Source organism: Mytilus galloprovincialis, chromosome 10, assembly GCF_965363235.1.
Source record: "Mytilus galloprovincialis chromosome 10, xbMytGall1.hap1.1, whole genome shotgun sequence".
Taxonomy (NCBI): domain Eukaryota; kingdom Metazoa; phylum Mollusca; class Bivalvia; order Mytilida; family Mytilidae; genus Mytilus; species Mytilus galloprovincialis.
The window spans coordinates 42,854,025-42,878,899 of NC_134847.1; the positions used below are offsets into that span (position 1 = coordinate 42,854,025).

The 24,875-nt window shown below is 32.0% G+C and overlaps 1 long non-coding RNA gene across 1 annotated transcript; it reads left to right on the forward strand.

Moving 5' to 3' along the window:
- The first annotated feature begins 90 nt into the window (after nt 1-90).
- On the forward strand, nt 91-23,281 carry LOC143049176 (uncharacterized). The gene is made up of 8 exons (XR_012970105.1): nt 91-366; nt 3,521-3,759; nt 8,846-9,014; nt 13,431-13,623; nt 15,490-15,665; nt 19,060-19,164; nt 22,078-22,224; nt 22,801-23,281. It is a non-coding gene; the product is annotated as an uncharacterized LOC143049176 (long non-coding RNA).
- The last annotated feature ends 1,594 nt before the right edge of the window (nt 23,282-24,875 follow it).

The window sequence follows — 24,875 nt, forward strand, 5'->3', positions numbered from 1 at the left end:
AATTGTGTGAAATCTGCTGATAATCGTTTGACTGTATTCTGGAATTAGTTGCTTTTAATTTCTGAATTATATTTTAAAAAATCGGCATATTAACTTTATATTTCCTCACAAGTGTACCATAAAAACTTTGAAAAAAAACAACATATCGTCTTATTTTTCCAATTTCTATCTCTGTCTTATATTTTTTTTAAGATGTTTTCGAAAATGTGTCATAAATTTGTCGAGGAATATGGCAAGAACACTCTTATTCCATCACCAAGTCCGGACGAGGCAAATAATATAAAGCCATTGAATGTCGTAACAAAATGGTATAAAAGACATTTGATTACAAAAGACATAATAGTGTATGAAACTCATGCATTTCAAGTAAGTAGCATATAAACATACATGTATAAACCTTAAAACATTTCCCTTAATTGGGAAATGTCCTGCTGTCTGTTGTTAATCAACATACATGCTTATAAAATCTCATCAAATAACAAGCCAAAATAATTTTTGTTCCTCCTAGATACACATTTTAAATCAAAGTTCTGTGTGCTAAACATGTTGAAGATAATAAGGGTTATATTGTAAAAACACTATGAATCTGTTCATGGGTTTTTATAAAACAATGTTGAAAAAACCAGTATATTGTGTTGGTGTTCATGATCTTAAATAAACAGCTCTCCTTAGTTTGAGAAAAACTAGAACTAAATGCAAGTAAAACAAGGCTTCTAGAAAAGGATTGAGCAATTTTTTTGGTAGAAGTTGACAACACACACTCTAATGTCTCTTCAGCTATGACAGAAGCCAAATCTGAAAGTATAAAACCTAGTACCTAAATTCAAAATATTTTCAAACTAGGAACGACAAAAGTATTACCATTAAATGTTGGCAATGTAATGGCAAAAAAATCAAAAGATCTAGAAAAGAAGATTGATGTAAAAAGTGTTTGTACATGTCAGACATTCGCATGAATTTTTTATTGTGAATATAAAAAGAAAACAGATCTGGTCTAATTGGCCACAAGACAATCGTCGTACATATTTCAATGAAGTGGATATAAGCAATTAAAGACAACTGTATGGCCTCCAAGAAAAAGAAAAATCGAACATAGTCGGCATCTTAATTATGTTAATATGTTGTTTTTGATTTATAATTGTATTTCCATCATGGTTATACGATACAGTTACAGAGGAGGTAATGACATTGCTAACGTAAATTGTTATTTTCGTGACGTCAAGCTACGACTTATTGGGAAAACATCGAGTTTTCGACTGATTTTTATCATTCAAACTTATTTAACTTGAAAACAAGTTCATGGACCTCTCTTTTTTTAAATGCCATTTGGTCTGATTACATAAGACAATAATGTGTGCAAATTTTCACGAAACGTAAAAAGTGCAATTTTATTAATTAGATAAATATACAGCACACAATGATGCTTTTTCGAGATTCATGAACATCATTTATTTGAAGAAAACAAAATTGCACAAATTCAAACTACATTTATATAAAACAGACTTTACAAATAATTTGACAAAAAAACAGCTTGTGTTTATCTTTTAAAACAAAAAAAGTTATGTATTTCTGTCATAAGGAAAAAATGCGTCTACAAATTTTGAGCAAACATATAAAATTTCGACCTCATTTTACTCAAAAAGTAGCACATGAAGGTATATTTTTTATTACATATTTGATTTAATCAGGCAAAAAAAAAGCCTATATGCAAATTGTCAGCAAACTGCCAAATATGGAATCAAAACTGTATCGTATGCCCTTAATGTATTACTGAGGACTCACAAATGATTGCCATGCGAATCAGGTCCGAAAACATTGTTACTGTTAACATTTTTCCAGCCAAGCAGTTTGTAGACATTCGGAACTTACATAACAATACTTGTGTTTGTTAATTTCAAAATTTAGGAAACTAGGAGCTAGTTGAAGAAATTATCGCATTCGTCTATAGCTTTTGTGCTTTGTTTACATTGGGTTTTTTTGTTGTTATGTTTCGTTTCTGTCATTATGAATAGGTCAAAAAGTAAAATAACAAAAATATCGAACTGTGAGGAAAATTTAAAACGGAAAGTTTTTAATTAAATAGCAAATCAAAGCTGAAACACATCAAGCGAATTGAAAACAACTGTAATATTCTTGACTTAGTACAGGCAATTTATTATGAAGACTATTGTAGAGTAAAATGATTTTATATCTAGGTACACTTTTCACTTGTATGGCAATTGCATTAAATACCATAAAATTTCGATTGTATTGACAACAATGTGTGAATAAAACGAACATATGTAATAGGTAAAAATGTCAAAAATAGGGATATAGCAGACAACATTGTGTTGTAATATTTATCAATATAAAACAAAACAAAAATATGCCAACAAGAAAAACAAAAAAGCATACATACAAAACACATAAACACACACGAAATACAAGAATTCAAAAATTTACCATTGCACAATAGCACAATGTCTTGATTTATTAGTAAAATGTAAAATCACAAAAATACTGAACTTAGAGGAAAATCAATTCGGAAAGTCCATAATCACATGGCAAAATAATTTTAAAAAACGCATCAAAAACGAATGGACAAGAACTGTCATATTCCTGACTTGGTACAGGCATTTTCAAATGTAGAAAATGGTGGATTAAATCTGGTTTTATAGCGCTAACCCTCTCACTTTGATGACAGTCTCATCAAATTCCATTATATTTACATTGATGCGTTAACTAAACAGACACAATAAATAAAATAGTCAAAATATGGGTACATCAGTCATCATCGTATAACAATTTTAAAGGGAACAATTTAACAGAACACTAACACATCTATCTACAAACACATTCATTGATTTGTGTGTCTGACGTCAGAAAATTTTATACGTCACATAAATTTGTAGTTCAATGTGCATACAAACAATTTTGAAATTCACATAGGCAATGTTAGCATATAGGGTTATAGTACCGAGCGACGTCAAATAGATATCGCCAAAAAATAGATTCTAAGTCATACAGTAAAAGTAGTAATTTACAAAGTGAATTAAAAGAATACTTTAAAACGTTAAAAGATGATTAACACAGTCAAAACCTAGAATCTATGCTTCAAGATCATCGTGTATTATATGTGAAGTTGATACAAAATATTTATCAACAAGGTCTTACTTTGACTGTCATAATTTACTGTCTGTTCAAAGTTTGCCTTGGGATTTGAATATGCAAATTTATTTGAATATGCACATTTATTTGTCTGTCATAATTTACTGTCTGTTCAAAGTTTGCCTTGGGATTTCAATATGCAAATTCATTTGAATATGCAAATTTATTTGAATATGCACACTTATTTGAATATGCAAATTTATTTGAAAATACAAATATTTGGACACTGAACATCACTTAAGAAACATAAGGTATTTTTAAAGTCCATTTAAACTGGAACCAACTATTTAACAAAACATCAAATTGAACATGCCTCGCACTACACATGTCAGTCACTTTTATTATCAAAATATGTCGTATCACTCATTTATAGCTCCGCCAACTTCTGACCGACAAAACTGAATTCAATTCTAAACCTTTGGAGAAACCTGATGGCACCTTCTCGTTTGAACATGTTAACTCAGCCAGTGTCAGTTTTGCAAAGTATATTTTGAGTTACTTCTTGCCTTCTATCAGCGCTAAATCGAAATTCACTAGCAGCGTCAATTTGAAAACACATACAAAGGAAGAAGTTCCGTCCCAAGATGATTTCTTGAACGAGCTAACAGCAAGGTTTGTAAAAATAACATTGTCATTGCCAAATTGTTCAGCATATATGACTATTTTTTAATGAGCAATAGTAAAAAACGTAACTCTCTCAAAATACAAAGACAATCTTTGCATTTAAGTAAAACATAAAGTTAAATTCACTGTTGGTTGTTTTATGTCAAGTGGCAAATATTCCGTGCTGGGTGAGGACGAGAATAAATTTATTGTGTATACAATAGGTAGATCTTGTAGTGGAAGCCGTACTGGATGAGGGTCAGGAAATGTTGAATAACACTTGAAAATGTCGGTATCTTTTATTATGTACGGACCCCTTCAGGTGTAATACCACCAAATCATGGTACGTAACATCCGGTTGTATACGAAAATAGGTCGAAAAAAATAGTCCCTCATATTTGACTGTTGTATGTAATTAATCCTACATTTTATTGCAGTAAAACATTTCTGTTTCATAAACATATGTCTTTGGTATTTCAAAGCACCATTATTTTATTTTGGGATTCTATAGAATGTTTTGTGAACTTGTGGTTACGTTACAGATAATGCATATTTTAAGGTTTTTCTTTTCGTGGAACACACCGAGGGGTGTCAGAATTGATCAAATGAAAGACCGACCGCAGGAAGGTCTTTCTTTGAACAATCCTGAAACCCTGAGGTGTGTTCTACGACAAGAAAAACCTTAAAATATGCATTATCTGACTCATATACCGTAAAACAAATAGTAATTTTATAAAGATTTGTAAAATTTAGTATCCTATTTTACCAACAACACTAAAGTGGGATATTCCTTTCTAATGCGTTCAGGTTTTAATAGAGGTAACCGGTGAGATCACGAATCACGTACGAATCACGAACGTATCACGTATTCTGCCGTATGACACGAAGCGGGATCATTAATTTCAAGCTAGAATGTCTAAGTGTTTATCATTATCTCGCTTTGATTATAAGTGCATTTTTTATCGATTGACATAGTACTTACTGCAACTGACATAGAAAAAGACGCCTAAGTTAACGAGTTTAATGTTCCTGAATAAATTGTTATAAATGATAGAATACTATTTATATTTTAATTTCCGTCTGGTCGTAAATAGGTAGAAAATAATTCTGTAATATACTGTAGTGAAAAATTATAAGCAATGTGAAAGTTTATGGATGTGAAAAGGTCAAGGCCACTTCTTCTTTTGCTATGCCATAAATGGGGAAAAACAGAAGGTTCCAGATCAACGCCATTTTGTAATGGCAGCTCATAATATAAGAAGTCAAATTTATAGATTTAACATCGTTTATGGCATATGCTTATGATTGGACCTTTTTGTAGCATTCTATTGAATAAATATCAGGATTCTCCGCTTTGTCCTTGTAGTTGAAATATTGATATTTTTTGGTCTGACTTTTGACCTCAATTTCACAAAAATGGGACCACTCTGGATTTTACGACCAAACTTTTCTTATTGTACACGTTATTCCTCCTTGCATCGATATATAATTTAGATATGTGTTCTTCCGGAACATTAAAGTTTAAAAAAATGAACTCTGGTTGCAGTACTAATTACACGCTTACTGTCTGTTTTATTCTTTTTATTTTGTATGTCGTCAGTCACGGAGCAGTTTCTGGTGGGAGTTAGGGAGGGGAGTGGGGGCGGGTCTTATATTTTTTAGACAAAAATATTTTGATTCTGAGTTTTGTAAAAAAAAAAATTCTGGCAAGCACCTAGAGTATGGAACGACCGTTTGATTTGTAGGGGGCTGAAATAAAAAGGCAGGATAGGTCACCCAAGATGGAAAATGGCATCAATTGAAGAGCTGTATGCAGCTCTTTCTAAAAGAAGGGCTTATTATCTGCAGATATAGCATATCACTTACAGCATTGTGTTAATAATTACGGAAATAAATAATTTGATTCCAAATTTAAAGAGACTGAACGAAAAAAATTTAGCTAGAAATGGAAGAGACAAAAATAATTGCGGACGAGAAAATTGAACATACCCTTTCCCCCAGCCCATTTTCAATTCAAATGGCTGGTCCCTTAGATTTGCCTGATAGTTTTCGCCTAGTCATATATTAGGCCTGAAATCACCGGCCTTGTCATATAATAAGGTTTAAATTTCATACCCAGTCATGTATTTGACAAGTTGAAAAATTCTAGGGGTACGTCTGTATATACCTTTATATAGGAAGTGACCACTCCTTTGGTGCATATGCATGCAAAGCTTAAGAACGAATTAACTGACAATGTGTATTAATCCGGATCATTGTTTAGAATAAGCTAAATAACAAAAAAAGTGGGTAATTCCTTGTACTCTTTGTACTGTGGGAAAAATGAGGGGAAAAAACGAATACCGAATACTTAACAGAAAACTTCATATAAACTATTGTTCTTTCGCAGAATAAACGATGAGTAATCAAATAAGTAAGATATAATGATATAATTGTATAATTCCAGCGTAATAAATTCCAACTTTTTTTTAGGCGTACTATTCTTTTTTCCCGGACCAAATATCTGAAATAATACCAGCGATACCGCATACTAAATGGGGGTTAGGGCACGACCCTTTGATTCTAGGATCGGAGATGGCAGATTTTGTAAATAAATTTATTGGCCAGGAAAAAAAAGTAGTAAATATGCTGGCTTCCACCTAAATAAAACCTGGTGTAATACATAATCTTGCGTGTAGCAGTTGATTTTTTTTTTTAAATAAAAATCTGATTGACCAAATCTGTCAGGCCGGCCCCCTTATACTCTTCTCAAAGACACATGATCGATACCCGATTTAACGGCGATATAAAATAAATTAATATATAGAAAAAAGACGGGGAAAGAGAGGGGGTCAACTGATTTTTCTTATTATTTGTTGCAAATTTCTTGTAAGGGCCAATCCCATATAGTCCCTTGTAAGAAACTTGCAACAAATAAAAAAAACTTTGCCCCGGTCCGACCATTGAAACATGAAAAGGGGGCGGGGCATGCTGTTTCTTTCGGAAATAATATATTTTGATTCTGAATTTTGAGAAAAACAAATAAATGTCCACGTAAGGAAGAAAAAAATCTAATCTTGGATAATTATCACAAAAAATAATGTTTAATTTGAAACCATGATTTAATTATGCTATTATTCCACGTGACTATTAAAAGTGTACAAGGTGATCACCACAGGTATACATTTATACGTACTGTTTCGTTTTTTAATCCGTACATAGGCACTTCCCATATATAAGTTAAAATACATAGTCTTATATATCCATCCTTATACTTGAAAGCTCGTATTTTATCATTTTTTTCTAATAAAGGAAACTTTTTGAGGTGTCAAGGGGTATTTTAGTCGACTATTCGATTTTAATGAGCTTTATTCAATATCAAAATCACTGCTCCCAATACGTTCGTTCGTCATTATTCGTCGGTTCGTGATCTCACCGGTTACCTCTAATATGACCTGTGGCTCATTTAGAATGTGAAATAAAACCCACTAAATAATCTAGATATAAACCCTTTTAAAATTATTATCCATACACAATAAAAATATTACTTTAACTGCATGAAGTAAGACACAAATGTATAGTTACAATCCGATATCGGTGTATGACAAATACAAGACACATTGTAAGTACTTTATTGTACCACTTAGCTTATGGAAAAGAGGAGGGGTATGTTTTTTTCTATTTGTTATGTTATTTCTATCGCGGAAAAGTGGTTATATTGTTAACAATTTTACTTGAATCGAATGAAAAATTCAGCAAGATTGTCTTTTGAATAGCAATACATTTAATTAAAAGATAATCACATTATAATTATATATCCTCTGCACCCAACCCTTTCGTGAGTTACGTTAATGTTATTCAATAGAATATAAGATTATCTTATTAGTTGATCATTTGATAGAGTAAAAGGTATACATAAATTTTAAAAAGTTAAGAACTGACATGAAGATGAATATAAATACATGTAGGTCACAGTATGATTTCCTATTAAGTGTGTATCGTTCTGAACATGCAAACATTTGCCACTGGACGTTAAGCAAGCAACCAAAAATCGATCATCCTATTCAGTTTGACTCAATAAGATTTTCAAAATCTTACACACGAATATGTTAAATCTGGATTTATTTTATGAAAGTCTACATTAAAATTCATCTGACATATATGATAATGTTTCTTCATTGTAGCGATAAATTAACAAAACTTCACGTTACTTGTCTCTGAAATAACAATGCGGGACTACAATGACGGTTTCTTTTACACCTGTCATCGATTGAACTTTAAAAAATAAATTTCCAAATCGGCAACAAAAAACTATTAGCCAAATAAAGTTTTGAAATAAATCATAGATTGCATGTTTATCAAGGAAAATAATGACCTCACACAGGTCATTATTTTATGCCTTGGAGCATATATCATTGAAACATGGTATCGTCCGGGTTGATTCTGAAAAAGAATGACCTGTCGTTCTGGTGGAAAATAACTCCATATAGGTATATAAATGGTTACTAAAGCTTGTACACAGGTCAAATAAGGTAAGAAATTTGATTGGTAACTTCCAGTGATGGTTATTTTCTTATATGCAATGAAATGTTATGTGAAATTTTTTCTATAGTACTGGACAGGATAAAATTTTACTCATGCCAAGTATTTATTTATTTGGAACAAAGATAAATTCTTCTCAATTTTATGAAGTGCAAATTTTAGAAAAACTAAGAGGGGGAAATCAATGGTGGCATTACACCTTAAAGAGTTGGTGCAAGGTTATTTCATTCAGATAGCGTGGCATCCTATCTACGCGTAACATTTTATTTAAAGTTTCAATTCTGACAGGATATGAATGCGTTAAAATACATCCTTGTCAATTTATATTAATAAGAAAATATTGGCTAAAATAATTTTTAGAATAAAAATCCAAACATGTGAAGAAACAAAAGAATTGAAATGCGTCAATAAGCTTGTACGATTAGTTAATATTATAATATCATATTGTAATATTCAACGACCACAAACGTGTTTCATTATTTCAATTTCAATCTCCATTTTTTATAATTTGTAATGTAAATGAAATTGTGCACTGTGGTTAGATTCAATAATGAATATGTATCTTTCCTTCAAGGAAACTAAATCTAAATCACACGCTAGTAGGACAAATCCGAAAACTGGAGAACAGAGTCCTGTGTGTAATTTTAGGTGTGAGGAAGACTGCACAAGACGCTGAGATCGAGTGTAAAGATGAAAAGGGATGCAAATTAATCGTAAAGAGTTCGGAAGAGGCTGTAACAAATGTATGCACATAATCATGATAATGATACATTAGAATTAAAGAAGTTTTTTTGTTTTCCAATTATTTAAATATACAAATGAAATGCTGTAAAAAAGACACATTTCTATTGTATTGTAATCCAGAAGAAATGTTTTATTTAAAAAAAAAACATCAATGCTAACGTACGAGTTTGATTAATAATCATCAGAAAAAATAACAAGATCAGTGTTAACCTGTATTAAAATTTGTCAGAAACTGCTAGGAACGTTAACGAGAGTTGCTCTTTTACATTTGAACAAGATTACAAGGTCGAATTACAGTTCTATTCTTGTATAGTATGGACATTTCTGCCGATAAACCGTACGGTCAGTTTTATACTACTTTAAATAAGTGTGACAGTTATACTAATGCCCTGATCTTGTTAAATATTGTTTCCTAGAACGCATTTTGCAGTTTTATAGTTACTAGATTTACAAACATAATATGCTACTTATTTCATAAGATTATCAAGTTGGATGACCCTGTGTCCTTTTGTGTTTTGCCAACAAGACAATGAGCTGTTAATGTACAAACAAAAAAAAACGAGTAGTGTGATAGCCAATGAAAATGTAAATTTAGGTTGTAAATCAGATTTCAAGTATGTTTGCCGCAACACATTTAAAGCTTTTTTCTAATAAGAAATGTTAAGGGCATCGATACAGTTTTGATTCCGTATTCAAATTTTGATGAAAATTTCCATATAGGCTATTTTTAACCTGATTAAATCAAATATGTAATAAAAAAAATATACCTGCTACTTTTTGAGGAAAATCGTGTCGAAATTTCAGATACATGTATTTACTCAAAATTAGGATTTGTGGACGTATTTTTTCTTTCGACAGGAAAACATATCTTTTTTTATTTTAAAATATAAATACAAGCTGTTCTCTGCTAAATTATTTGTAATTTCTGTTTCATATAAATGGCCTATAAATTTATGCATTTTATTTTTACAAATAACTCATTTTATCAAATGTTCATGAATGTAGAAAAAACGTAAATTTTTCCTGTACATTTATCCAATTTTTAATAATTGCACTATTTACGTTTTCCTGAAAACTGATACAAATATCCTTCCTACGTAATCAGAACAAATGTCATTTAAAAAGAGAGGGGTCCATGAACTCGTTTTCAAGTTAAATACGTTTAAATGATAAAAATCAGTCGAAAAATGCATCTTTTCCCGATATGTCACAGTCGCGAAAATAACATTTGACGTTAGCAAAGTCATTACCTCCCCTGTAACTGTTTCGTGTGCCCTTAATGTGCTAGATATAGATATCAGAAGATATCAGAAGATGTGATCTGAGTGCCAATGAGACAACTATACTTACTAAAGGCGTGACGAGCTGAATAATCCTGCTAGTTTTCTCATTGGCAGAATAAATGAAATTTTTTACAGAACATTTACTGACCAAACTCATTAAAGACTCGTCTAAATTCAATTAATACATTCAAATGATTATTCGTAAGAAAAGTACCTTTCGATAACCTGATAATCAAGAATTATCTAATATTCTGTCAATAAGTAACTCGAACATCTTACTTTTAATAAATCAAAGGAACGATTTTTCTTTTTCCCCATTTTATTCTTCCTTTTTTAACTGTGATGTTCATATTGCACAATACTTAGGTGTTTATTCCGACGCCTTTGTTATGTCCGTATCTGTAATGACGTCGTTGATTTCATTGAGAGTAGTAGGGAAATATAGTCAATAATTTTGTAACAGCAATTTACCTTAGACCTTTTATAAATTCTTCCATAAATACAAAAAAAAATGTTGTTGGCTGAACATGATGTTAAAAACTGACTTCAAACGAGGAATAGCACATCCTTATTTTTAGGTGATGTTAATTATAGAGTTTAAAAAATATGGCCAGATGCAAAACCACGGTGAGTGTTCTACCATATAGAAAAGATTTTTCTACATTAAGTAGCGGTTAGATATTGAAAAACCCTTTAGTATGCCAGGCTATCTTTCCCCATTCAATCTCTCATGGGAAAGCATTTCGGAATACTATAATAATATAGCTAATCATTCCAAGATTGAAGATTATATAAAAGTTTTCCAATCCTGCCTCGGTCCCCAGTCCACATCTTACTGTCCACCTTTTTGTCAATGAAGGTTAACAATTTTTGCTCCAAATTTTCAGTTTAGAATTTTGTCACAATAGTATCATCTCTAACCATATATCTAACATGATTTAGCTAATATATATTAACTTAAGGTTTTTAAACAAAGCCATATTTGCAAAAGCTGTATGTAGGAAGATACCAGTATATGAATTAACTGTTATTATCTGATAGTTGCATAACTTCACACCACAGTTATTGTTTTCTATACAAAAGACCGTTAAAGTAATCAAATCATAGCATTTACAAATTAAATTATCTGTTTTATAACCCAGGGGTAGTCATCCTTCTCTGGGTGTTTTGCCCCTTTGGCCTAAAACTTCCTAATTAATCTTTTGTTTTTAACAAAATTGAATATTTCGTAGATATTTATGATAGAACACGCTGTTGTAAGTTTTATTGAGGTATTTTTTTTATTTCTAGCTAGTATGTTTTATGTCATGGTTACTACAAAACCACATGTAGGTGTTACAGCTAACTTTGGGTTTTTTGACAGGGCAAAAACTCCCCACCAATAATATTCAGGGAGGATCGATGAGTTTCAATGACTTCGAATAGTAAATAAAAGCACTTTTTTTTTTTATCAAATTAAATTAAATTATAAATATGCATATTGTATGATCTTATTTTTCATTGAGGGCTTTAGGGAAACCATGCATACCAGTTGAAGGACGCCTCCGGGTGCGGGAATTTCTCGCTACATGGAAGACCTGTTGGTGACCTTCTGCTGTTGTTTTTTTCTATGGTCGGGTTGTTGTCTTTTTGGCACATTCCACATTTCCATTCTCAATTTTATTATTCCACTGTCCCAGGTTAGGGAGAGGGTTGGGATCCCGCTAACATGGTTGGGATCCCGCTAACATGTTTAGTCTTAGATGCATGATTTTTTTATTAGTTATTAGTGGCTTTGAACTAGCTGTAAGATAACTGTGAGTACTCTCAGATCTGTTCATTGCGTCTTTTTGTGTCGGGAAGTATAAGTACCCGGCCACGTCCACTTGTATTTTTGTCCATCTGATGAGTTAAGCTTTTTTCAACTGATTTTTATAGTTCGTTCTTATGTTGTACTGTTATACCACTGTCCAAGGTTCAGGGGAGGGTTGGGATCCCGCTAACATGTTTAACCCCGCCACATTATTTATGTATGTGCCTGTCCCAAGTCAGGAGCCTGTAATTCAGTGGTTGTCGTTTGTTTATGTGTTACATATTTGTTTTTCGTTCATTTTTTACATAAATAAGGTCGTTAGTTTTCTCGTTTGAATTGTTTTACATTGTCTTATCGGGGCCTATTATATCTGACTATGAAGAATGGGCTTTGTCCATTGTTGAAGGCCGTACGGTGACCTATAGTTGTTAATGTCTGTGTCATTTTGGTCTTTTGTGAATAGTTGTCTCATTGGCAATCATACCACATCTTCTTTTTTATATACCCTATACCCGGATTGTATGCTAAGTCATCATAGTTAAGGATTTTCTCAATCTTCATGATAAATTTATAAAACTTCATATTTGAACTAATTTCATTGAAATCTCTGAGATTACCCAGATGTTGTGAAAGTTTGTATGTTTTCTTTTCTAACCCAATATAGGTTTCATTCCTGTAAATATATACAATTCAATTTGCCATTGGAAATTCCTTTGTGGCTAAAACTGTGGAACTTTTACTTTGAATTTTCGTTAAAAATTATATCCTACAATGGAAAGTTGATATGCACTGCTATTTTTATTCAAATATCAAAACATAGGGCTGTGCGGCATATCTTTAACATGTATATGCTCCGAACTTGTAGATTAAAAACTTATACTAAAATAATGTACTACCCCTACTTTTACTTTTTGCATACTTAATGGTATGTTTTTATACTGGTCACAGTCCTAAGTTATGTCTCTATAAACATAGAGATCATATCATGGATCCAGTATGTTCAAAAAATTAAATTACCTATGAATATTTTGCCTCCCTAAAAGAGCGTGGTTTGCGAAACAGCTTTATTAAGAAAGTGCAACGTTTAGCATGGAATTTAAATTTTTCTGATAAATATTCACCAAAATATCGAATAACTTGATTATTTCACAAGTTACAAACTTTGAAATGACATTTCAGAACTTGGCCTTTTTAAATTTCAAAAGTGTTCAACTGTTTCGAAAGATAGTCCGTAACATCAATTTAAAATGAACAGTTGACTTTATCAAAACAACGAAAACATAACAGTGTTCATTATCCTTTTTTATCTGAATTTCGGGAAATTCTATATTTTCACGTAGTATGGAATCGAAGTAAATGCCAAAATCCATAATGTCAAAGAGAACGAAATCCTACTGAAGAAAGACACAACACTGGCATACAAAATCTGGGAATTAAAAATTACAACCAACAATGAAAATGACACAGAAGGAAAGATTGAACCGATGATGTTTTCGCAATTAACAGGAGGTTTTAAACAATCGCAAATGGATGGTAATAAATATAAGATTAAAGAGATGAATTGTTTACGTAATTATATTATTAACTAAACATAACAAAAATGAATATTTAGAGGTCAGTAAATCGTATTTGATACCAGCTAAAATACATACAATATGTGTTGGTCTAAATCCTCACCAATCTATAAAAAAATGATAATAGTTTGGAGATAAAAAAGATCAACATAAAAGCATACAATCTCTTTTCAGAACGCTTCAGTCTAAGTGGACAAGTGGGATTTACAAGTACACGGCCACGTTCACTCGGTGTTTTTATTTGATGTGTTTCTATTTGTATCCATCCGATGAGTTAAGCCTTTTTAAACTGATTTTATAGTTCGTTCTATTGTTCTATCGTTGTACTGTTACACCACTGTCACAGGTAAGCGGAGGATTTGGATACCGCTAACATATTTAACCCCGCCACATTCTGTCAGGAGCCTGTAATTCAGTGGTTGTCATTTGTTAATGTGTAACCTTTTTTTTATTCATTGTTTGAACATAAATTAAGCCGTTAGTTTCTCACTTGAAATGTTTTACATTTGTCATTTGCGGCCTTTTAAACTTGACTATACGGTATGGTCTTTGCTCATTGTTGAAAGCCGTACGATGACATGTAATTGTTAATTTCTGTGTCATTTTGTCTCTTGTTAACAGTTATCTCATTTTTTTATTATAGAGCGTTCTTTTCAATTTTCGCGGGTAAGCTGGGATCATTTGTCATATACATTTTGAATGGTCAAGGAACATACACGGTGACAAGTTATGAGTAACGATATTGGACTTGAAATACAGATCGCTGAATAAGACTTTCCGTCATATGTGTAGCAGTGTTTATAACTGTGATCTGATTAAATAAGTGAATTTATTGATGATTTAGATTTAGGTATTGAAGTATCACATGGGTAACTTCAAACAAGAATTTTCGGCTTGCAAAAGAGTTTTCGTTCCAAAATGTTGTTTCGACCTTGATGTTCCTGTTATTTTTTCTTACGGTGTGTTTATTTCACACATTTCTCGTATGCCTATGTTAACATAGATTCATTTCAGATTTCAATCAACGTAACGTAACGTAATGTATGTATACATGGTCAATGATAAAGCCAGGGATGTTAACTATGGACCACACATTATTTACAATTTTCAATAAATTCTTTTAAAGAACCAATTTTTTTTTAAAGAGTTCAATAAAGGCAACACTTGTATATCAATGTTCATAGATCGATTGAGAGAAAAAAATTTCGGGTTACAAACTAAAACCGAGGAAACAATTTATGCAACAAAATCAGACGACAATGCAAAATACATGGAAACGACCTATTAATTAACAGGATATTTTACGAAAGTATTTGTTGGTTGAATCTTGTTGTTTGTTGATAGCCACACCTCGCACTTCATGGCAATGTTAAATATATCGCTAATATGAAAACCTAAAAAGAACACTCAGGACAGAAAGAAAAACAAAAATAAAAAATATAATTATAGTACATTTCGACATGGTAACCACAGAATAATAAGGAATACCTAAAATAATTTTGAACGGCATAAAAAAAACCAGCATAAGTAAAAAATATTTTTTTAGAAAATCCTTCAATTGGATACATACAAATTATAAATCTGCTAGGGTGAACTCAGCTGCTTAGGTAAGTCAGATCCAGCTATACAGGTGGCACCCCTTAAGTCGAACTCGTCATATTGTTCATTGTTATTACACATTTGTTTAAGATTTCATTCGGTAATATTCCATACAAAGAAAAGATAATGGGTAAATTGTAATAACAATCGAAACACGTACATAGTTCTCTGACAAAACGACATTTTAATTATAATGCATACCAAAAAAAAACCATGTGTTTTATAGCAGTTGATGGGTCTTCTATCAGTCAACCTGAGAAAGGAGAGACGTCTGTATTTCAACACTTAGAGGACCAACTACAACCATTGCGTGATCTCGATAAGACGGATCGTCAATCGTTGAAAGCATCCTTACTGAAACTCATGGCTTGTCATACAGACGTTGTCATACTTTCGAAACTGGTAATGTAAAGCATTATGTTAGAATTCTATTGTGTTCTCAAATAAAATTTTCCATTTCTGATGTATATCATTATCAAACATTTAATTTGCTTCCATGTATATTAGAAACACCATATGTTGATTGTTTGGGTATAAGTGGGCTTCCAAAATTTACTTGGAATTTTGTGTTCTTTATGTAAACACTAAAAAGTCATTATCATGATTAATGCATATGAAGTACAAACAATATTTGTATATGTTTTGTTTGCTGGCAAGACTTCTGGAAAGGGTTTGAACTTGTGTGTTCATATTACGTTGCAATTAATAGACACTATATCAAATTTAATACTGAACTTCACACATGAAAAGATATCTACTGTAATATGTAACCCATAAACCTATTTCAAGTCCAAAAACAAAATGTGTGTTAGCTTTTGGAAAACAATATTGAGACGGAAAAACAAATCAACAGAACGGTTAAAACTTCATGTTAAAACTAGACTAAGTGTGGTTGAGAAATTTGATGTAAAAATGTAGTGCTATTAGAAAAATCGATGACTAAAATAGTGGAATCTTATTACTCTCAGTTGGTCATTTCGATGTAGGGAAAGTTTCAGAAAGTTTATAGAAAGGCTAGCAGAAACAGATTTGTCATTTCCAATCAGTATCTATAGCAAATGATTAATAATTTATTTACTAAATACTTTCACAAATGTAAAGACACTTTTTTCTTTGTTTTACGTTTGTTAACGATATGCTATTGACATTTGACATTTGATAATTTGAGTTTAATATTATAATTGGAACAATGTCTCGATAGCATATTGGTACAGTGCAGACATGGATTTAGGACATTCAGAATCCTACCAGAAGAACTTGGAATTCTGATTTACATGTATAGTTATAAAGATTCAGAACAAATCAGATTTCTAGAACCTTCTACAAAAAATTAAGTATCGAGAATTTGTATTTGACGAATTCTGCTTACAATGCATGACTACAAAAAAAACCAATAAAAACTATATTGAAAAATTATTTATTTAATCCTGAAAAAAAATATAACGAAAAGAAAATTTAATAATTTTACTACACTGAGGCCTATTGTCGAAAAATATTCAATGCATATATAGAAATAATTAAATGTGGTATTAATGTCAATGAGACAACTATCCATCCACGTCAAAATGTTCGAAAAGTTGAAACAAGTAATACAAAGGTCAAATAAAATTGAGAATTGAAGTGGGGAATCTGTCAAAGAGACAATAAACCGACCAAAGAGCAGAGATAAGGCGAACTCCACAAATAGGTCTACAATGCAGCGAAAAACTCCTGTACCCGGAGGACTGCTTCAGCTGGCCTTTTAACAAATATCTATACTAGTTCAGTGATAATGAACGTCATACTTAACTCTAAAGAATGGCAGTCAACACGAAGCCTTGGTACACATACAACAGCAAGCTATAAAGGGACCCAAAATGACTAGAGAAAAAAAAGTCAATTAGTAAACCATACCAGAAAGACAACTTTAACTATTGACAAAATGGCGTTAAATAAAATAACGCAAATAGGTAAATACTATGATTTGTTGTAAGGAGCACATGGATAATGGATTTTTTTATAAATTAGATAAATATGTTGTTTATAAACGAGAACAGAAGTGAAAATTTATCTTACAATATTTGAAGCTGCTTACTGTGAAATCTTTGGAATTACATAATAATGTTTTAAAATCAATTTGTTTTTACCCCGCCACATTATTTATGTATGTGCCTGTCCCAAGTCAGGAGCCTGTAATTCAGTGGTTGTCGTTTGTTTATGTGTTAGATATTTGTTTTTCGTTCATTTTTTTACATCTGTGTCATTTTGGTTTTTTGTGGATAGTTGTCTCATTGGCAATCATACCACATCTTCTTTTTTATATTTTAATACTTCAACTGCTTATGCCAAAAGAAACTCTTCATAGATACCAGGATTAAATTTGTATTTACGCCAGACGCGCATTTCGTCTACAAAAGACTAATCAGTGACGCGCGAATGTAAAAAAAAAGTTAAAAAGGCCAAATAAAGTATGAAAATCAAGAGCATTGAGGACCAAAATTCCTAAAAGTTTTGCCAAATACAGCTAAGTAAAAAAATTGAGAATGGAAATGGGGAATGTGTCAAAGAGACAACAACCCGACCATAGAAAAAAACCAGCAGAAGGTCACTAACAGGTCTTCAATGTACCAAGAAATTCCCGCACCCGGAGACGTCCTTCAGCTGGCCCCTAAACAGATATATACTAGTTCAGTGACAATGACCGCCATACTTATTTCCAAATTGTACACAAGAAACTAAAATTAAAAAAATACAAGACTAACAAAGGCCAGAGGCTCCTGACTTGGGACAGGCGCAAAAATGCGGCGGGGTTAAACATGTTTATGGGATCTCAACCCTCCCCCTATACCTCTAGCCAATGTAGAAAAGTAAATGCATAACAATACGCACATTTAAAAAAGGTAATCTATTACTGAGGTGAAAACAGCGTTAGTACTTCAAACATTCAAAAATTTTGTAAATAGTTAAAACTTATAAATATGACCATATCAATGATAATTCATGTCAGACTCTTACAAAACCTCCTTCTTTGCCTTTATTATTTCCGTTTGCTGATTAAAAAGACAAAAAACAAGATAGTGCGTATAGCAACACGTCATAGTTGAAACATTTTATTCGAATTTTGCAGAAGTTAATGTTTTTTTCAAGATTGTGTTTGCAAAAAGGTATCGATAGTGGAACTTTGTTTTTTCTACTTTTATCAGCAAAAATAATGGATAACACATTAATCCAATGCTAATTCGGACTAAATAAAGTTTATGTAACATTTTGAGTCCAATTAGAAATATGTTTCATACACTGTAGAACCCTTCAAGTATAGATCGGTATATATCAGTTTCTACGAGAAGACAAAATCCTTTAGATTTGTAATGGATTTTAATCATAATAATTCAGGTGACAAATGTCTATTAGTAGATACTGAAATTTTAATTTGAAGCAGTAGAATATTGGATCCTTCTGAATTCGTACTGCAACGACGATATATATACACCACAAAGGTCTTTGTTATCGTAAATTAGTTTAAAAAAAGCAATAAAACTCAATTAGTCTTAACAGCTCAAGTCTAAGTTTAACAAAATGTTATAACCAACAATTGTTTCCCTATCTATGAAAAATATTTTCAAGTTTTTAATTAACGCCAACATAGACATAGTTTTATTCAAAACCCCTTGATTTATAAAAAGAATGAAATCTTGTTGCGTAATATTGAACGAGATATATATGGACTTAGATTTATCTAAGGTTTAAACAGCTATCTTATGCTTATGCTATTATGTGTCATCTTATCTATTAAAGCATAATGTTGTATATTTAACAGCTGGAACAAGCAGTAAGTGACAACATGCCAGAAAAACCAAATAAAAAAATAGTCAATAGTAACGCCATTTCGATGATAACTTCCGTTGCAGGTATCAAACAAGAGGTAAACTTTCAATTTGCATTCCGAAGTATTCAGTTTAAGATGAAAAAACACAAATCACAATTTTACTTTAGACATTCAGCTATTCAAAGTTGAAAAGTTTCATACAACATGTAATTTCGTCTTATTTTTGTAGAATTGAAGTAATCTTTAACGACCGAATAAACTCTACAGATGAGACTCGAACTGTTGTACCCTTGGTATATTGAACGTGATCTTAATAGTTTGCCTACAAAACGCGTCTTTATAAGATTGTTCACCTTTTAATCTCCTCATTTTTTTACATTTCTGTATGCCATGTCTGTTAATGGGTAGAATATATGTAGGACTCTAAAATGCGATGGTCCGCGAAAGTATAGACGTCAGAAACGCAGTTGGATTATGACGTTTTCAGTCTTTTATACAAACCAACAAGGTGCATGCCGTTAGAAAAATTTAAAGAATATTTGATCAACATCTTGTAAACCAAATGTTTATGACTTACTTATTTTAAACCAAATCGGACTTTGTCTGCTGAAGCAAATATGTTTTTTTTCGGGTGCTGGAAGAAGTATTTGTGCCCTGCAGTCCACCATTTTACTATAGATACAAAATACGTATGTATTCTGCTTCTGTTTGAAGAGAACGGATACATATTAATCATTATAAATGTTGCAGCTTACTTTGCGGTTCACGTTAAAATATTGCCAATTTTATTGAAAAGTAACGGCGGTAAAATAAAGGTTCATGTTTTCATGGGTAAATTGTAAATTGTCGGCTAAACCTTTATTTGTACATTGTAGGAAATATAACAAGTAAGGCCTACTATAACAAGTATTTGTACTCGATACCAAAATGGAGAAAGCTCGGAGACAAATAAATTTTACGTATGCCGACAATGATCGATTTTGTTTGTACATTTGTATTTGTAATTTTCAATAACAGCTTTAAGGGGAGGTGTTCACATTAGTGATAGACTGTGTGAACAGCAAGCTACACCAATTATCCAAGTATTTTTTATGTCCGAAAAATAATTTACAGGAAATATAGATTTTTTTACACTTGACTTAACTTTTTAGTAGAAATTACGTGGTTGGTTTTCTAAACTTTGTTGGTCCATCGCATTTTAGCGTAATACACCATCGTACTTTAGCGAACAAACAACCATCGCACTTTAGCGTGATACAGCATCGTACTTTAGCGTAGATCATCGCACTTTAGCGTGACCATCGCAATTTAGAGTACCATCGCACTTTAGAGTCCTACATATATATAAGAGTCCAATTGATAATAATTGCAATTGAATCATGTGTTTCAGATCCGCCATTAAAACATTAATTCTTTGTTTGTAACATTCAAGTTCTCTATTCATAAAACTAGCTATGTTAAAACTATGAATAAACGTAGAAGTGTACTTTTGTATACATTGTTCTCCTTTTTCAATTTGAAAAGCTACTTTGTCAATGAATATAAAAAAAAATAGGAATTTTCTTAATAACTCCTTTTACATACTTTCAAAATAATAACATGGCATGTTTTGTGCGGACTGATTCTCTTTATTCAAATTTGGTTATGCAGTCCGAAATTGCTACATAGTATTTTACTGGTTTGTCTTATATAGCTTTCCTAACGGGTTGGACCAGTGACGCAATCAATTTAATTTTTATTTAGGATTAACAAATTGTTTTTTGTGTCTACCTTATATCAATGAATTTGAACATATAAGTCCTTCTTATCTCCATCAACGAAATCAGATGTCCAATAAAGAGGGTCTACATACCTTGTATTGAGACTAAACGGATTTTAAAAATCTAAAATTGTAAGTTATATATTTCGCTACTGACCCCTACGGATCCATAGAGGGTTAATAATATCCTATGGATTTTAATTCACCCTCTAGTGTCCCTAGGGGGTCAGTAGTTAACTGTATAAATAATTTATAGCACACTGGAATTTTTCTGCTTCGTTTTGTTGAAAAAAAAACAATGAAAAAAACCAATATTAAAAGATGACGTCACCGTAAACTGTAGACGTGACGTCATGAAACCCCTTTGAAATTTACCAACCCCATACGAATCAATAGGGGTCACAACGTGACAGCATTTAACCAATCACAGCGTGATGATTTAACCGCGGTGCAATAAGGTTGTTTATAGTTCTATTAGTTCTTGTATGTGGGACGATTGATGTTAATTTGTGGAAAATTATTCTGCAGTGTTTAAACTTTATGATTTATGCTTGGAATTGAATTGTGGATGAATTAAAAAATATTTATTCTATCTTTTTTTTTCTGTGGTGTTCCTTATTCAGAAATAGACATATATAATATGAACAACACGACGGTTGCAACATGTGGAGCAGGATCTGTTTACCCTTTCCGAAGCACCTTAGATCACCACCAGTTTTTGGTAGGGTTCGTGTTTTTATTCTATAGTTTTCTATTCTGTGTCTTGGGTTCTATTGTTGGGCTTTCCTTTTTGCGTTTTTTAACCACGTCGTTGTCATTTTTATTTTTTGCTCTATGACTGTCCATCTAGCATCAGTTCTCACTCTTTAAGGAATTGCAGAGCCAAGAAGGTTTCAAGGTTGTTTTCTTTTATAAATGCTACTTCAATTTGTTGAGTCTTTTGTCGTTTGTATGGATATACTTTTAGCTACAAAATACATCAGCAAAATCTAAAATACTTTACAATGAATACAAGTGTTTGATATATTCAAGTATTGGTCGAGGCCTATCATAATTGAAAACACGCAGAAAAGACACGTATGTTATTTTTACATGTGCACACATTATTGGCATGTAGATGTACATCCAAATAGAAAATATTACGGACCCGAGGCAGTTGTCTTCCTTATCCCTGAAAGTTTAATCACTCATCTGAAATTGCAGATCATATTTATTCTTATATTATTTTTGCACATTACTACAATTAATAGGGCGATGCTGGGGTGTATGACATGGATCGACGTTCCATCCGAGCAGCTGTTGCGTATCTTGTTGATGCAATGTGTGTTGTTGACGCAAAAGTTCTCGAAAAAATTGGTCTCTGTAAGGAAGAGCAATTTAAAGGATTGGAGAAAATTGTAAGTTTATATAAAATATGATATCGTATTTTACCAAAATAACAAGATATCAACAAACAAAGTCGCTTTGATTGAGACTTTAAGTTAAACAACCCAATCGTGTATTTATTGCTGGTTCGTGCTTTTATATACTTCTTTATAACAGTTTTTTTTGTCGAATGCCATGTACTGGAATGAATAATTTGTTTAGATTGTACATCGTTTGTCTTCCATTGCTCTGATTGTGAACGTACAAATCATGTGAACGTTGGTGTTGATCTCTTATATTTAAAGGTTTGTGATTAAATGACGTACAGATACAAAAACATATGTTAAAAAATGTATCCCAATAGAAAAATAATCAGAATGGAAGGAATGTTCCTTATTCATATAATTTTAAATTTTGCCTTTTTAGATATTTTAAAAGTTTACTTACACCTGTCGTGACCCTGATTTCATCCCATAACAGACAAAACGCTTATAACGCTTATAACGCAATATGACCGATGCTTACAGAATGAATAGCACTCTACTGCTGAAATGAATATGATATGTTTCTATGCACATGTAGTTAATAAGAAACATCTTTGTTTTCAGTTTAGGAGTGCAGTATCTAGCGAAAACACAATGCCAATTTCTTATAACAAAGAAACATCTTCAAAATTAGAGAAGCACGCAGAAGATATTCTCACTGATATGAACTTCGAAATAATTAAAGACAGTAACACAATTTTTCCACCACGTTCAGATTTAAAGACAGAGATACACGATTGTATGTACTGTATTCTGTACTCACTCGTCTCTCTTTCTTAAAACCTTTGAGAGACCACTGTATTTCTGTTGGAACTAATCATTGGATTTATTATACAAGGTTTCAAAGATTATAAATATTTTCTGTATACTCATTACATTTTTAACATTATACAAAGTGTCCTGAGATATAGTTTTTACATGACTGTCTTCTCTCTTCTTGACTGTAATGGGTATCAACTGACATCATATATATTCTGTATTCCCATATGTGTGAAATCTAAGTAGAAAGAAAATTGATTGATATATGAATAAAATAAAAACAGAGATGCTTGAGTCAATATCTTTATATAAAACCTAGGATTCTTTATTTCACCTAAGCTTAACTGATGATGTAACTGCTGTTTCAAATCAGACCAAAACAGACTTACAGGTCGGTATCGGATATACAATAAGAACTCCTCATGCTTTGTCGATTTGTGATTCGTTTTGTTTGTCCTAGGAAATTGTTATTATTATTTAAAAGCATTTGAAATCATCTTCAATTTGAACGAGTTAGAAATTGATGTATTGTGTACTGAACTCTAGATCGTATGTCGACCTGAAGATACCAGTGTTATGGATACTGTTGTTGTAAGATGTATTGCAAAGCTCCTTTTAGACAAGTATAGAAGTAATCAAACTGATCAATTCCTGAAAAAAGTACTAATGCCATTGGGAAAGGTAAAAGAGAACTTAGTTTCGCTCAAACTGTTTCTTGAAAATATTTTCCAGCGTTAAAATGTAGGCCCAATCCAAAGCAGTGAGGGATATCAAATTGTTTTGAAGGATATCCATATCCTACATCTCATATGGCGTCCGTCGTGTTGATCAAAGTTATTTCGATTGTTGTTGATGTTATTAACGAAAACAAAGATGAATGGTTTATGGTTATAGCATCTTTTACAAATTCGGGGGAGAGGAGCTCGATGGCCGGGTGGTCTAAGTAGTTAGTACTGTAATCACTAGCCAGTCAACACTGTGGTTGTGAGTTCGAACCCCGCTCTTGCACTTGACTCCAATCTGTATTGACTAGGATTGTCAGTTTTCATATCAATGGTCGGTGGTTTTCTACAAGCACACTGGCTTTCACCATCAATTAAAACTGGCCGCCACGAAATATATAGCCGAAATGCGGTGTTTAAAAATGGCGTTTAAACCAAAAAAAATCGTATTCGTGGTTAACTGTGATACAGATGTGACATAACACAGTCAACTATATCACTTAGAATTTTTAGTTCAATATCTTCCCTATATACAGCAACCGTTTTGGAAGGACTTCAATATAATAAGTTTAACCTCGAGCTCCGCAGTATCATAGAAAATAAAGATGCATACTATATAAAAAAGCACTAATGGCATGTTGCTACATATAAATGATCAGAAGATCACACACAATAAGCTAAACTAATCTCTTGTCTAGTAAAGTCACGAACCTTAATTGGTACTTTATTTTCAGACTGTGTTTGTAATATCCTTTATTTCAGGGAACTATTAACATCAATATTGTTCTAAAGACATAAACATTTCAGGTCAACTGAAAACAATATTTTCTCCTGGTATGTATCTTGAGTTTTGATAAATGCCATAATAGATGTAACAACAATCGAACTGAAAGAAAATAATCGTCCCACAACGTATAAGAGAACAGGAAGCAAATGAAATCGACACTACACATATTTCACTGTCATTATTGCAAAATGGTTGAGCAAACATATATTTGTTTCTCAATTAAGTAGCGATATATATGCATGTTGTCTCAGTCATATATACAGTCCGCCAAAAGTTAAGCACCACCTATTTTTATTGCATCGATTTTTTTTCAAATATAAAAAAATCAATGATTCCTCGAAAAAAAGAAAACAATCATATAGCAATTTTGC